Raw genomic sequence first — 10,321 nt, 5'->3', positions numbered from 1 at the left:
ACCATGTTTTTCTCCAGGTATATGCCCAGGAGTGGGATTTCTGGATCATATGGTAGCTCTATTTTTAGTTTTTTATGGAACCTCCATACTGTTTTCCATAGTGGCTGCACCAGTTTACATTCCTAACAACAGTGTAGGAGGGTTCCCTTTTCTCCACACCCTCTCCAGCATTTATTGTTTGTAGATTTTTTATGTTAGCCATTCTGACTGGTGTGAGGTGATATCTCATTGTAGTTTTGATTTGCATTTCTTTAATAATTAGCAATGTTGAACATCTTTTCATCTGCCTCTTTGTCATCTGTATGTCTTCTTTGGAGAAATGTCTGTTTAGGTCTTCTGCCCATTTGTTGATTGGTTTGTTTTGATGATATTAAGCCACATGAGCTGTTTGTAAATTTTGGAGACTAACCCTTTGTCAATCACATCATTTGCAAATATTTTATCCCATTCTGTGGATTGCCTTTTTGTATCATTTATGGTTTCCTTTGCTGTGCAAAAACTTTTGAGTTTAATTAGATCCCATTTGTTTATTTCTGTTTTTATTTCCATTACTCTGGGAGATGGATCAAAAAAGATATTGCTGTAATTTATGTCAGAGAGTGTTCTGGCTATGTTTTCCTCTAAGAGTTTTATAGTATCCAGTCTCACATTTCATTCTTTAATCCCTTTTGAGTTTATTTTTGTGTATGGTGTCAAAGAATATTCTAATTACTTTTTTTTTTACATGTAACTGTCCAGTTTTCCCAGCACCATTTATTTATTTATTTATTTATTTTATTTTAATTTTTTTTAGCGAGAAAAATATGGAATGCTTCACGAACTTGCATGTCATCCTTGTGCAGGGGCCATGCTAATCTTCTCTGTATCGTTCCAATTTTAGTATATGTGCTGCCGAAGCGAGCACCCCAGCACCATTTATTGAAGAGACTGTCTTTCCTCCTTTGTATATTCTTGCCTCCTTTGTTGTAGATTAAGTGACCATAGCTTCGTAGGTTTATTTCCAGGTTTTCTGTCCTGTTCCACTTATCTATATTTCTGTTTTTGTTCCAGTACCATACTATTTTGACGACTATAGTTTGTAGTGTGGTCTGAAGTCAGGGAGCCTGATTCCTCTAGCTCCATTTTTCCTTCTTAAGATTACTTTAGCAACTCAATGTCCTTTTGTCTCCACAAAAATTTTAAGATTTTTTTCTAGTTCTGTGGAAAAGGCCATTGGTAATTTGATAGGGATTATATTGAATCGGTAGACTGCATTGGGTAGTACAGTCATTTTGACAATATTGATTCTTCCAATCCAAGAACATGGTATATCTTTGCATCTCTTTGTGTCATCTTTTATTACTTTCATCAACATCTTATAGTTTTAAGAGTGCAGGCCATTTTCTCCTTAGGTAGGTTTATTCCTAGGTACTTTATTCTTTTTGATATGATGGTAAATGGGATGGTTTCTTGAATTTCTCTTTCTGGTCTTTTGTTGTTAGTGTATAGAAATGCAAGAGATTTCTGTGTATTAATTTTATAACCTGCAACTTTACCAAATTCATTAATGAGCTCTAGTAGTTTTCTGGTGGCATCTTTAGGAATTTTTATGTATGGTATCATGTCATCTGCAAAGGGTGATGTTTTAACTTCTTCTTTTCCAATTTGCATTCCTTTTCTTTCTTTTACTTCTTCTATTCCCATAGCTAGTACTTCCAAAACTGTGTTGAATAAAAGTGGTGAGAGTGGATAACCTTGTCTTGTTCCTGATCTTAAAGGAAATACTTTTAGATTTTCACAATTATGTATAATGTTAGCTGTAGGATTGTCATGTATGGTCTTTGTTATGTTGAGGTATGTTCCCTCTAGGCCCACTTTCTGGAGAGTTTTTGTCATAAATAGGTGTTGAATTTTATCAAAAGCTTTTTGTGTATCTATTGAGTTGATCATATTGTTCTTATTCATCAATTTGTTTATATGGTGTATCACACTATTTGATTTGCATATATTGAAGAATCCTTGCAACCCTGGGATAAATTCCACTTGATCATGTTGTATGAGCCTTTTAATGTATCATTGGATTTGAACTGCTCAAATTTTGTTGAGGATACTTGCGTTTATGTTCATCAGTGATATTGGCCTGTAATTATTATTATTATTTTTTTTTGTGTGGTATCTTTGTCTGCTTTTGGTATCAGGCTGATGATGGCCTCATAGAATTTGTTTGGGAGTTTCCCTTCCTCTGCAATTTTTTGAACATTTTCAGGATACGTATTAGCTCTTCTCTAACTGTTTGATAGAATTTGCTAGTGAAGCCATCTGGTCCTGGACATTTGTTTATTGGAAGATTTTTTTAATCACATTTTCAATCTCAGTACTTGTGACTGGTCTGTTTATAATTTCCATTCTTCCTGGTTCAGTCTTGGTATAATATACCTTTCTATGAATTTGCCTATTTTTTCCAGGTTGTCTGTTTTATTGACATACAGTTGTTTGTAGTAGTCTCTTATAATCTTTTGTATTTCTGTGGTGTCAGTTGTAACGTCTCCTTTTTCATTTCTACTTTTGTTGAGTCCTCTCCCTTTTTTTCTTGATGAGTCTGGCTAAAGGTTTATAAATTTTGTTTGTCTTTTCAAAGAACCAGCTTTCAGTTTCATTGATCTTTGCAATTGCTTTCTTCATCTCTATTCATTTATTTCTGCTCTGATATTTATGATTTCTTTCCTTCTACTAACCTTAGGTTTTGTTTGTTCTTCATTCTCTAGTTGATTTAGGTGTAAGTTTAGGCTGTTTATTTGATATGTTTCTTGTTTCCTGAGGTAAGTTTTAATTGCTGTAAACTTCCCTATTAGAAGTGATTTTGATGTATCCCATAGGTTTTGGATTGTTTTGCTTTTGTTTTCATTTGCCTTTAGGTATTTTTTGAAATTTTCTTTAATTTCTTCAGTGTTCCACTGGGTGTTTAGTAGCATATTGTTTAGCCTCCACGTGTTTATGTTTTTAACAGTTTTTTTTTTTTTTCTTGTAGTTTATTTCTAATGGTCAGAAAAGATGCTTGGTACGATTTCAATTTTCTTAAATTTACTGAGGCTTGCTTTATTGCCTAATATTGGGTCAATCCTAGAGAACGTTCCATGTGCACATGAGACGAATGTGTATTCTGCTGTTTTTGGATGAAATGTTCTATAAATATAAATTAAGTCCATTTGGCCTAAAAGTGTCATTTAAGGCCTGTGTTTCCTTATTGATTTTCTGTCTGGATGGTCTGTCCATTGATAAGAGTGGGGTGTTAAAGTCCCACAGTATTATTGTGTTGCTGTTGATTTCTTCCTTTATGGGTGTTAGTACTCACCTTATATATTGAGGTGCTTTTATGTTGGGTGCATATATATTTACGGTTGTTATTATCTTCTTCTTGGATTGATCCCTTGATCATTATGGAGTGTCTTTCTTTTTCTCTTATAACAGTTTATTTTGAAGTATGATTTGGAGGACCTTCAAGATGGCAGAGGAGTAAGACGTGGAGATCAATGTCTTCCTCACAAATACAACAAAAATACATCTACATGTGGAACAACTCCTACAGAACACCTACTGAACACTGGCAGAAGATCTCAGACTTCCCAAAAGACAGGAAACTCCCCACATACCTGGGTAGGGCCAAAGAAAAAAGAAAAAAACAGAGACAAAAGAATAAGGATGGGACCTGCACCTCTGGGAGGGAGCCATGAAGGAGAAAAAGTTTCCACACACTAGGAAACCCCTTCACTGGTGGAGACAGGGGATGGGCTGGGGGAAAGCTTCAGACTCACAGAGGAGAGCACAGCAACATGGGTGCAGAGGGCAAAGTGGAGAGATTCCTGCACAGAGGATTGGTGCTGATCACCAATCATCAGCCTGAGAAATTTCTCTGTTCACCCACCAGGGCAGGTAGGGGCTGGGAGCTGAGACTCGAGCTTTGGAGGTCAGATCCCAGGGAGAGGACTGGGGTTGGCTGTGTGAACATAGCCTGAAGAGGGTGAGTGTGCCTCACCCTAGCAGGGAGGGAGTCCAGAGAAACGTCTGGAACTGCCTAAGATTCAAGAGACCATTGTTTCAGGGTGCGTGAGGAGAGGAGATTCAGAGCACCGTGTAAATGAGCTCCAGAAACGGGCTTGAGCCATGGCTATCAGCAAAGACACCAGAGATGGGCATGAAATGCTAATGCTGCTGCAGCCACCAAGACTCCTGTGTGCAAGCACAGGGCACTATCCTCAGTTTCCCATCCAGGAGCCTGTGTAACCTGCCACTACCAGGATCCTGTGATCCAGGGACAACTTCCCCAGGGAGAACCTGGCACTCCTCAGGCTGTGGCAACTTCAAGCTGGCCTCTGCCATTGCAGGCTCACCACGCATTCCGTCCGTCTCCCTCTCCCCCCAGCCTGAGTGAGCCAGAGCCCCCTAATCACTGCTCCTGTAACCTCCTCCTGTCTGGGGGAAGAACAGAGGCCAGAGGGCAATCTAGATGCAGAGGTAGGGTCAAATTCAAACCTGAAACCCAGGAGCTGTGCGAACAAAGAAGAGAAAAGGAAATTTCTCCGTGCAACCTCAGGAGCAGCAGATTAAATCTCCACAATCAACTTGAGGTACCCTGCACCTGTGTAATAACTGAATAAACAATAAGTCATCCCAAAATTGAGGCAGTGGACTTTGGGAGCTACTGTAGACTTGGAGTTTGCTGTGCGCGACAGAATAGTTTCTGATTTTTATGTTTATCTTAGTTTTTAGTGCTTGTTATCATTGGTGGATTTGCTTATTGGTTTGACGTCTGTCTTCTTTTTTATTACTTTTTAATTTTTTTATTTAATTATATATTTAAAAAAAAATTTAATAACTTTATTTTACTTTCTTTTACTTTTTTTCTTTCTTTCTTTTCTCTCTCCCTTATCTTCTGAGCCATGTGGTTGGCAAGGTCTTGGTGCTCCGGCTGGCTTGCAGGCTTGTGCCTCTGAGGTGGGAGAGCCGAGTTCAGGACCACCAGAGACCTCCCAGCCCCACGTAATATCAATCGGTGAGGACTCTCCCAGAGATCTCAATCTCAATGCTAAGACCCAGCTCTACCCATGACCAGCAAGCTCCAGTGCTGGACACTCCATACCAAACAACTAGCAAGAAAGGAACACAAACTCAGCCATTAGCAGAGAGGCTGCCTAAAATCACAAGTTCACAGACACCTCAAAACACACCATCAGACATGGTCCTACCCACAAGAAAGACAAGACCCAGCCTCATCCACCAGAACACAGGCACCAGTCCCCTCCACCAGTAAGCCTACACAAACCACTGAACCAAACTTACCCACTGGGGGCAGACGCCAAAAAAAACAGGAACTGTGAACCTATAGCCTGTGAAAAGGAGACCTAAATGAAGTAAGTTAAGCAAAATGAGAAGACAGATAAATACGCAGCAGATGAAGGAGCAAGGTAAAATCCCACCAGACCAAACAAATGAAGAGGAAATAGGCAGTATATCTGAAAAAGAATTCAGAATAATGATACTAAAGCTGATACAAAATCTTGGAAATAGATTGGAGAAAATACAGGAAACGTTTAACAAGCACAGAGAAGAACAAAACAGCAAAGAAGCAATGATGAACAACACAATAAATGAAATTAAAAATTCTCTAGAAGGAATCAATAGCAGAATAACTGAGGCAAAAGAACGGATATGTGTCCTGGAAGATAAAATAGTGAAAATAAGTACCACAGAGAAGAATAAAGAAAAAAGAATGAAAAGAATGGAGGACAGTCTCAGGGACTTCTGGGACAACATTTAACGCACTGACATTCAAACTATAGGGTCCCAGGAGAAGAAGAGAAAAAGAAAGTGACTGAGAAAATATTTGAAGACATTATAGTTGAAAACTTACCTAATACGGAAAAGGAAAGAGTCAAACAAGTCCAGGAAGCTCAGAGAGTCCCATACAGGATAAATTCAAGGAGAAACAACCAAGACACAAATTAATCAAATTAATGAAAATTAAATACAAAGAAAAAATATTAAAAGCAGCAAGGCAAAAGCAACAAATAACATAAAAGGGAATCCCCAAAAGGTTAACAGCTGATCTTTCAGCAGAAACTCTGCAAGCCAAAAGGGAGTGACAGGCCATATTTAAAGTGATGAAAAGGAAAAGACTACAACCAAGATTACTCTACCCAGTAAGGATCTCATTCAGATTCAACAGAGAAATTAAAAACTTTACAGACAAGCAAAAGCTAAGAGAATTCAGCACCACAAAGACAACTTTACAACAAATGCTAAAGGAACTTGCCTAGGCAGGAAACACAAGAGAAGGAAAAGGCCTACAATAACAAACACGAAACAATTAAGAAAATGGTAATAGGAACATACATATCAATAATTACCTTAAATGTAAACGGATTCAGTGCTCCAACCAAAAGCTATAGACTGGCTGAATGTATACAAAAAAAAAAAAAGACTTGTATATATGGTGTCTAGAAAAGACCCACTTCAGACCTAGGGACACATTCAGACTGAAAGTGAGGGGAAGGAAAAAGATATTCCATGCAAATGGAAATCAAAAGAAAGCTGGAGTAGCAATTCTCATAACAGACAAAATAGACTTTAAAATAAAGACTATTACAAGAGACAAAGAAGGACACTACATAATGATCAAGGGATCAGTACAAGAAGAAGATATAACAATTGTAAATATTTATACACCCCACATAGGAGCACCTCAATACATAAGGCAAATGCTAACAGCCATAAAAGGGGAAACAGACAGTAACACAATCATAGTAGGGGACTTTAACACCCCACTTTCACCAATGGACAGATCAACCAAAATGAAAATAAATAAGGAAACACAAGCTTTAAATGACACATTAAACAAGATGGACTTAATTGATATCTATAGGACATTCCATTCCAAAACAACAGAATACACTTTCTTCTCAAGTGCTCATGGAACATTCTCCAGGATAGATCATATCTTGGGTCACAAATCAAGCCTTGGTAAATTTAAGAAAATTGAAATTGTATCAAGTATCTCTTCTGACGACAACGTTATGAGACTAGATATCAATTACAGGAAAAAAAAAACTGTAAAAATTACAAACACACTAAACAATACACTACTAAATAACCAAGAGATCACTGAAGAAATCAAAGAGGAAATCAAAAAATGCCTAGAAGCAAATGACAATGAAAACACAATGACCCAAAACCTATGGGATGCAGCCAAAACAGTTCTAAGAGGTAAGTTTATAGCAATAGAGTCCCACCTCAAAAAACAAGAAATATCTCAAATAAAGAACCTAACCTTACACCTAAAGCAATTAGAGAATGAAGAACAAAAGAAACCCAAAGTTAACAGAAGGAAAGAAATCATAAAGATCAGATCAGAAATAAATGAAGGAAATGATAGCAAAGATCAATAAAACTAAAAGCTGGTTCTCTGAGAAGATAAACAAAAGTAATAAACCATTAGCCAGACTCATCAAGAAGAAAAGAAAGAAGACTAAATCAACAGAATAGAATGAAATATGGCAATAAAATGGACAACGTGGAAGAAATGGACAAATTCTTAGAAAAGCACAACCTTCTGAGACTGAACCAGGAAGAAATAGAAAATATAAACAGACCAATCACAAGCACTGAAATTGAAACTGTGATTAAAAATCTTCCAACAAACAAAAGCCCAGGACCAGATGGCTTCACAGGGGAATTCTTCCAAATATTTTGTGTTGAGCTAACACCTACCCTCAAACTCTTCCAAAACTTAGCAGAGGGAGGAACACTCCCAAACTCATTCTACGAGGCCACCATCACCCTGATACCAAAACCAGACAAAGATGTCACAAAGAAAGAAAACTACAGGCCAATATCACTGATGAACATAGATGCAAAAATCCTCACCAAAAACTAGCAAACAGAATCTAACAGCACATTAAAAGGATCATACAACATGATCAAATGGGGTTTATCCCAGTAATGCAAGGATTTTCCAATATACACAAATCAAACAATGTGATAAACCATATTAACAAATCAAAGGATAAAAACCATATGATAATCTCAATAGATGCAGAAAAAGCTTTCAACAGAATTCAACACCCATTTATTATAAAAATCTCCTGAAAGTAGGCATAGACGGAACCTATCTCAACATAATAAAGGCCATGTATGACAAATCCACAGGCAACATCATTTTCAATGATGAAAACCTGAAACCATTTCACTAAGATAAGGAACAAGAAATGATTGCCCACTCTCACCACTATTATTCAACATAGTTTTGGAAGTTTTAGCCACAGCAATCAGAGAAGAAAAAGAAATAAAAGGATTCCAAATCAGAAAAGAAGAAGTAAAACTGTCACTCTTTGCAGATGACATGATACTAAACATAGAGAATCCTAAAGATGCTACCAGAAAACTACTGGAGGCTACTACAAACACATGGAGGCTAAACAATACACTACTAAGTAACCAAGAGAGATTAGCTCTACTGGAGCTAATCAATGTACTTGGTAAAGTAGCAGGATACAAAATTAATGCACAGATATCTCTTGCATTCCTATACACTAATGATGAAAAATCTGAAAGAGAAATTAAGGAAACACTCCCTTTTACCAATGCAACAAAAAGAATAAAATACCTAAGAATAGACCAACCTAAGGGGAAAAAAGACCTGTATGCAGAAAATTATAAGACACAGATGAAAGAAATTAAAGATGATAGAAATGGATGGAGAGTTATACCATGTTCTTGGATTGGAAGAATCAACATTGTGAAAATGAGTATACTACCCAAAGCAATCTACATATTCAATGCAATCCCTATCAAAGTACCAATGGCATTTTTCACAGAATTAGAACAAACAATTTCACAATTTATATGGAAACACAAAAGACCCCAAATAGCCAAAGCAATCTTGAGAAAGAAAAATGGAACTGGAGGAATCAGGCTCCCAGACTTCAGACTATACTACAAAGCTACAGTAATCAAGAGAGTATGGTATTGTCACAAAAATATGGATCAATGGAACAGGATTGAAAGCCCAGAGATAAACTCACTCACATATGGTCACCTTATCTTTAATAAAGAAGGCAAGAATATACAATGGAGAAATGACAGCCTCTTCAATAAGAGTTGTTGGGAAAACTGGAGAGCTACGTGTGAAAGAATGAAATTAGTACACTCCTTAACACCATACACAAAAATAAACTCAAAGTGGATTAAAGACCTAAATGTAAGGCCTGACACTATAAAACTCTTAGAGGAAAACCTAGGCAGATCACTCTATTACATAAATCACAGCAAGATCCTTTTTGACCCACCTCCTAAAGAAATGGAAGTAAAAACAAAATTAAACCAATGGGACCTAATGAAACTTAAAAGTTTTGCATAGCAAAGGAAACCTTAAACTGGACGTAAAGACAACCCTCAGATTGGAAGAAAATATTTGCAAAGAAAGCAACTGACAAAGAATTAATCTGCAAAATATGTAAGCAGCTCATGCAGCTCAATATCAAAAAAACAAACAACCCAATCCAAAAATGAGCAGAAGCCCTAAATAGACATTTCACCAAAGAAGATATACAGATTGCCAACAAACACATGAAAGAATGCTTGACATCGCTAATCATTAGAAAAATGCAAATCAAAACTACAATGAGCTATCACCTCACACTGGTCAGTCTGGCCATCATCAAAAAATCTACAAACAATAAATGCTGGAGAGGGTGTGGAGAAAAGGGAACACTCTTGCACTGTTTGTGGGAATGTAAATTGATACAGCCACTATGGAGAACAGTATGGAGGTTACTTAAAAGCTAAAAATAGACCTACCATATGACCCAGCAATCCCACTACTGGGCATATACCCTCAGAGAACCATAATTCAAAAAGAACCATAATTCAAAAAGAATCATGTACCACAATGTTCATTGCAGCACTATTTACAATAGCCAGGACATGGAATCAACCTAAGTGTCCATGGACAGATGAATGGATAAAGATGTGGCACATGTGTATATGTTATATTTATATATAAATATAAATATAAACAAAACTGAGTTATTTGTAGTGAGGTGGATGGACCTAGAGTCTGTCATCTAAACTGAATTAAGTCAGAAAGAGAAAAACAAATACCGAATGCTAACACATATATGCTAACACATATATGTGGTGGTATCTAAAAAAAAAAAAAAAAAAAAAGGTTCTGAAGAACATAGGGGCAGGACAGGAATAAAGACGTAGACTTAGAGAATGGACTTGAGGAGAAGAGGAGGGGGAAGTGTAAGTTGGAACGATGTGAGAGAGTGGCATTGACATATAT

The 10,321-nt window shown here is 37.0% G+C and overlaps 1 non-coding gene across 1 annotated transcript; it reads right to left on the bottom strand.

Moving 5' to 3' along the window:
• Positions 1 to 797: 797 nt before the first annotated feature.
• On the bottom strand, positions 798 to 904 carry LOC132356304 (U6 spliceosomal RNA). Its single transcript, XR_009499821.1, has one exon. It is a non-coding gene; the product is annotated as a U6 spliceosomal RNA (small nuclear RNA).
• Positions 905 to 10,321: the final 9,417 nt, after the last annotated feature.

The sequence above is a fragment of the Balaenoptera ricei genome, chromosome 20 (genome assembly GCF_028023285.1).
Source record: "Balaenoptera ricei isolate mBalRic1 chromosome 20, mBalRic1.hap2, whole genome shotgun sequence".
Classification (NCBI taxonomy): Eukaryota; Metazoa; Chordata; class Mammalia; order Artiodactyla; family Balaenopteridae; genus Balaenoptera; species Balaenoptera ricei.
Note: the sequence above shows the minus strand (reverse complement) of the source record. Positions and strands in the feature narration are given on the sequence as shown.